The sequence below is a fragment of the Rhipicephalus microplus genome, chromosome 6 (genome assembly GCF_043290135.1).
Source record: "Rhipicephalus microplus isolate Deutch F79 chromosome 6, USDA_Rmic, whole genome shotgun sequence".
Taxonomy (NCBI): Eukaryota; Metazoa; Arthropoda; class Arachnida; order Ixodida; family Ixodidae; genus Rhipicephalus; species Rhipicephalus microplus.
The window spans coordinates 187,545,183-187,550,664 of NC_134705.1; the positions used below are offsets into that span (position 1 = coordinate 187,545,183).

The 5,482-nt window shown below is 47.3% G+C and overlaps 1 long non-coding RNA gene across 1 annotated transcript; it reads right to left on the minus strand.

Moving 5' to 3' along the window:
* Positions 1–519: 519 nt before the first annotated feature.
* LOC142765736 (uncharacterized) lies at positions 520–3,812 on the minus strand. The gene is made up of 2 exons (XR_012884377.1): positions 3,213–3,812; positions 520–2,919 (listed from the first exon to the last, which is right to left on the minus strand). It is a non-coding gene; the product is annotated as an uncharacterized LOC142765736 (long non-coding RNA).
* Positions 3,813–5,482: the final 1,670 nt, after the last annotated feature.

Genomic DNA, 5,482 nt, shown 5'->3' on the forward strand with positions numbered 1-5,482 from the left:
ATGACTGTGGCTATGTACCGATCTGACTTGTGCCCATTTGAAATTTAGCCCTTCTCTTCCCAAGTACCGAGTGTATCTGTGTGTGCATCCAGACGTTCTTCCAGGTAACGACATAACGTGGCGAGCTCGAAGTAGCCAAAACAACAATGGCACGCTTGTTCATCCAAGGACGCCCCGGAGAAGTCGTTCCGGTCGTGACTAATAAAAACAGCGGGCGTACTTTCCCGCGCCGCCACTGAACGCGTCAACGTGCAAACGCACGCGTTGTGTGCATATAGCGAGTCAGGGCCTAGGAGGATATATATAAAAAAATTGCTGGAGTGGAAGCCGCCTATACTTACCCATAGAGCACAGTGAAGCCGGCGGCGGCCATCTTGTGGTGGGCAGGAAGGCGGCCGCGTAGCATATAGTGCACTTCCGCGGCCGTTTTTTTTTCGCAAATGATTGCTGCTAGAGAAGTAAAAACGTGCTCACATAGTCGCCGATACACTGGCAGTATTTAAAGAGACTACAGAACGGTTCGTTTTTCATGTGTTAAAATTTTATTTGTACAGCTTTCTCAGCCTTTAGCCAACATGAACGTTATGGCAAAGTTGTTTCACTGATTCCTAAAAATGACGAGTCTTGAAAGCAAAGACCTAACTTTGTCTTTCACGAGTTCCCGGCTTCGTTCCTTTGTCATGTGGTGCAGCCTGATCTTGATGTACAGCTCCAATACTTGCAGTTGTAAATATGGTTGTCCAACACGTCGACGTCAAAAAGATGTTGTTCCAATTGTGAAAACCACCTCTTTTCCAGTGATTGACTCAAAATCTCCAGGACTAGTTGTTTGGTATTGGCATGTATGTTCTTAAGGCATTGAGTGGAAGCCTGCAGTCGACGCAGCCCCTTTTCCGCTGTTTCGCACAGTGACACAACGTCTTCGGAAGGGTAAAAGAGTCCACCTCGATTTTTTTGTCTCACCAATAGAGATGTATCCGCTCCATGAAGAGCTTCTATGCACAACTCACAGGTGTTTGTAGTAGCGATTTTGCGAGCGACAAAGCCTGCAATGTAAGGCACGACAGAGCAAACGAATGTGGAGAGGCTCTCTGGATAGTCAATTCGGTCTGTGTAATCGTGGTCCTCTGGTTGTAGGATGGCACACCTTCGCGATGTGACCTCAGTGGTTGCACAAAATGTAGTGGCAGAGGCAGATGCACCCAGAATAGAAACAATATCTTGCGAACAGTTGCCTGAGGTGGACGATCTCACTTCTGTCTGGACCAATAGACGCTTGTAAGCTGCCATGAATTGGGCAGCTGTAGGGTTGTTGTTGAACCCCCCACGTCCTCGCACACAGCCAAAGAAAGTTTCTGCGTGATCTTGACTCATCTTGTGCGTGAGCAGATAGTTAAGTTGACCTTCATGAACGAGTTCCTTGAAGATACTTTCTGTGCTCTGTATACACACAAGAAAACCCACAAATCCTGTCCTCTTTGTTCCCTGCAAAAGTGGTCGACCGAATGGGTCTTTTAAAGCACATATGTACTCTCGAGCGTCGGCAAAAAATGGTTTCCAACAAGGCTCATTTTGCTTTCGAAGGGGGGCTTTGTATGATTTTGCAAACGCATTTCTGGAGTTTAGCAAATCGAAGAGATGATCAAATACCCTCACAAATTTTGCCGTGGCACTAGCACCTCTAAACTGTGGCAGCTTCAGCGTTTGCTCGCAAAATTCAAGAGCGTCTGCGACTGAAGCGCTGAGTGCCTGAACTGCGAGCCGTACCTTCATCTTTTGCTTCTCCCACTGCATATGCACCTTAGTTAGCTTATTGCCAAGGCGGAGCCCTTCCTCGCGCTGTAAAGCCTCCAGTGCCTTTATGTAAGCCCATTTTATGTGGTTTCCATCAACATCAGTGATGTAACACATTGTTGCCAGTGAATTTCTAATCAACTTAATCATGTGGCATGGGTCAAGCAGGATATGCACATCCCTTGACTCATCAACTGGGTTTTTAAAGGATGTGGAGAACTCGACAGGATCAGGCTTCAGTTCTGCACCAAGGCATTTTGCCATAGTGAAATTTGATGACGCACCATCAAATGTTAGACTGACAACTTGAACTTTCACAGATTCCAGTCGTTCAATGCATTGTTTTGTTAGTTCAGCCCTCTCAGAACCAGTGAGCGAGTGGATAAGAAAGTAGCCGACTGGAATTTTCAGCCTCATGTTTATGCCAACAACAATATAAACACAAACATTTGTGGCTTCAGGAAGGCTGTCATCATCAAGAGATGCTCCAAAATCAACGTAGCCAACTACCCTGTCTCCGACAAGTTCAACATGTTTCCTAATCGACATATCATCGACAATCAGAGCGCAGTAAAGAGTTTCAGAGCGACCTTGAACCAACTTCTCCAAGAAAGAAAATGCTTCACCTGTAAAGCCTGGTTGGCCATCAACAGACCTATACCATTCTCTGATTGTGCGCTGCGAAGGGAGGGCGTCATTAAACTTTGATCGCACAAATTCGTAGGCTGCTGGTGAGTAGAAATGTAAAGTTAGTGCAAACGTTCGCAGCTCTGGAGGGTATTTACCTCCACTTTCTGTCCGTGCCCGGTGAAGCAGCTGTTGTATGTCAGGAGAAAATGCTGCATCGAACATCTTGGAGCCCTCTTCTGACAAAAGCTTTTGTTCTTCGATGCCTCTAATAATTTCTTCAGCGGTGATTTTCTTTTGTGTCAGCCTTCGTTTGCTCTGCTGCAACGTTTTAATTTTTTTCTTCAAGTGCAATCTTTCGTCTTCTGTTTCCTGCAACTTCGTCTTGTACCACTGCTTTGATGGTGATACAGTGACATGATCTTCAGTATTTAAGGCCTCTTGCTGCTGAGCAGGACTGCATCCTCGAGGTTTTGGTGCTGGCCGCTTCCTTTTCACCTGAAATAAGCACATAGTGGAAATTAACTACTTTTAGAATGATATATATACTTCAATTATTGCTCATAACATGAATATATGTATTCACGAAAGCATGTTCGGGAACATTCGACAATGATCATGCGCTAATCGTGTGTTGAGCGATATTGTAAACGAGCGAACGGGACGAAAAGCTCGCGAGGAAACACGCAGCAATGCAGTCACGTCGACAAAACACGACAGAAGAGATATGTCTACGTCATTCCAACCTCCTTGATGTCAGAGCACTATATCTGCGAAGTTCCGATGCTTACCGGTGCCTGGAGGTGGGCAGGAAAAGCAGCGAACGAAGTCGGCACACTTCCCGCTTTCAACCTTGTTGTTTGTCCGGTCCGGTCAAAACACGCCGGATCAAAGTGCGCAGAGCAAAGGCGATCTTTATCTGTCGGTTTCCAGTGTTCACGACGCACAGCTCGCTCCCATAGGTTCCGTGTCTCAGCATCTTTTGGAAACCTGCCAATAATTTCCAAATATTAATTCCTTAAGCCTACCAATGAAAAACACGAGTCAGCCGTATTAGACCGCGTAAGCACTACGTGCTTTCAGTACGCACCTGTGAAATGTGATCTTGGAAGCAGGAATCGCGCGATTTGTGCACCCATACGCTACGCAGGATTGTACCATGCTCGCTTGAATCGAGCCGCACGCATTCGAATGCACTGCAGAGACACACTTGTCAAGGAAAGACAGGCGCACGAACCGCAATCCACCGTCGCTGCAGGTGAACTGGCAGCGCTGGCCGCCACCGAGCCAGCCGAGCCGAGCTTTCTGCCCACCACAACATGGCGGCGCTGGCTTCACTTGAAGAGCGCTCCCTCCACTCCAGCAATTTTTTTATATATATCCTCCTAGGTCAGGGCCGAGCTCCGGAACGCCCACTGTCACTGTTGCTCAACCTCGAGAAACGGCAAACGAAAGCGAAGAGCGCGCACGCTATGCGCTGCAGACTCGTCAACGTTGGTTTACCCACGAGCATAGCAATGTAAAAGGCAGGAAAATATGAGGAAGTAAGATACTCGCGAGCACATCTTCTTTGAGGGTTGTTTCTCTTTCGCCTGCACCTATATGCTATCTTAATTTGTCCCACGAGCTATGTTCAGATTAGCACCCCGAAATCGGAACTCAGCGACAGAAATTTAATGCGGGTACAGCGTTATATAACAGCGTTTTATAACATAGTTTGCGAGGTTTATTTTGTGCGCGAATTTCTTAAATTGATTTCTTACAGCTTGTGGCAGCAGCACTAAATAGCATAAGCGTCGGCACGATTTTGTCTTGGACGGTTCAAACCTGTGTTGCATCGCAATGGGTGAGGGTGAGATCCCTGGTATAGCTTGGGTAAGAGGTTCAGTCCTAGAGTGGCTTGAGGGGAGCAATCTCTTTTTGCACCCTCCTGCTGACGCCCATGCTAGATATCGTAACTATTCTGCTACCAAATGCTCTCTGCACTGGCGTATACCAGGGCGCGGGGAGGAAGTAATAGGGAGGGGGGGGGGGTTGGATTACTTTCCCTCCAACGAGCATGTTTAACTTTGCATGCGCAAACGCCCACAAACGCACGCACAAACATGCGATATAAGTGAACACCCCCTTTCTACTCACTGAAAAAAAAATCTGATGGTTTGGTCAATCCAAACTAGATGGCACCACCGCACCATGGCCGTCTCCCTACACATGACCTACTGTAGTCCTCAGCTGCCCAGGTATCCCCTCTTCAGCGTCCACGTCTAGTTCATACATCCTGCCGCTAGGGCCGTAACCTGCCGTAACATACGAGCGGCGTGGCACTAGTCAGCAGCTGTTCGCTGACGTCAGCTTCAGTGTTCGCAGTTATATTCCGGCCAACAGAGTGGTCATATTGTGTAGTTATTACGCATAAATGCAAAATACTTTGTAAATAAATACACTAGAAGTGATTCAGAAATTATTTTCAATTAAATGGACACGACAACACAAAGGCTGTCCTACACTATGCAAGTCTACGGCTTCCCACGTTAGTCAACGAGTGTGCAATAAATACTTGACCGCACTGAATAGCTTACTTGACCAGCCGTCTAAGTTTGTAGGAATGGTCACATATATGCCGACAGTTCATCACAGAATGCAGGCGTTGGGAAGTAAATTGGGGAGTAATTTTTTTTTACTCCCTCTGGACGGTGTTTATAAAGAACGCCATCGGGGCGTGCGCTATAGAGGACAGACCGTTTACTCCCATTTCGGCTTATATTGCTAACAGTGTAGTGCCACCAACGGCGAGAGGTTGAACGAGAGCGGGTGCACGCGCTCCCATAGGAACCCGCCATCTGGGCAGGTCGGCAGTACAGTAGGTCGTGTACCTACTGTGGCTTTTGAAATCGTTGCTCAATAAACACGTCATTACTTTGCAGTGTTTTCGAGGTAAATTCGCAAATTGTCGGAGACAAGGCCTAGCAGGCATGACTACAGATAAACACCACTAATCTCGCCCCACCATGGTGGTCTAGTGGCTAAGGTACTCGACCCGCAGGTAGCGGGATCGAATCCC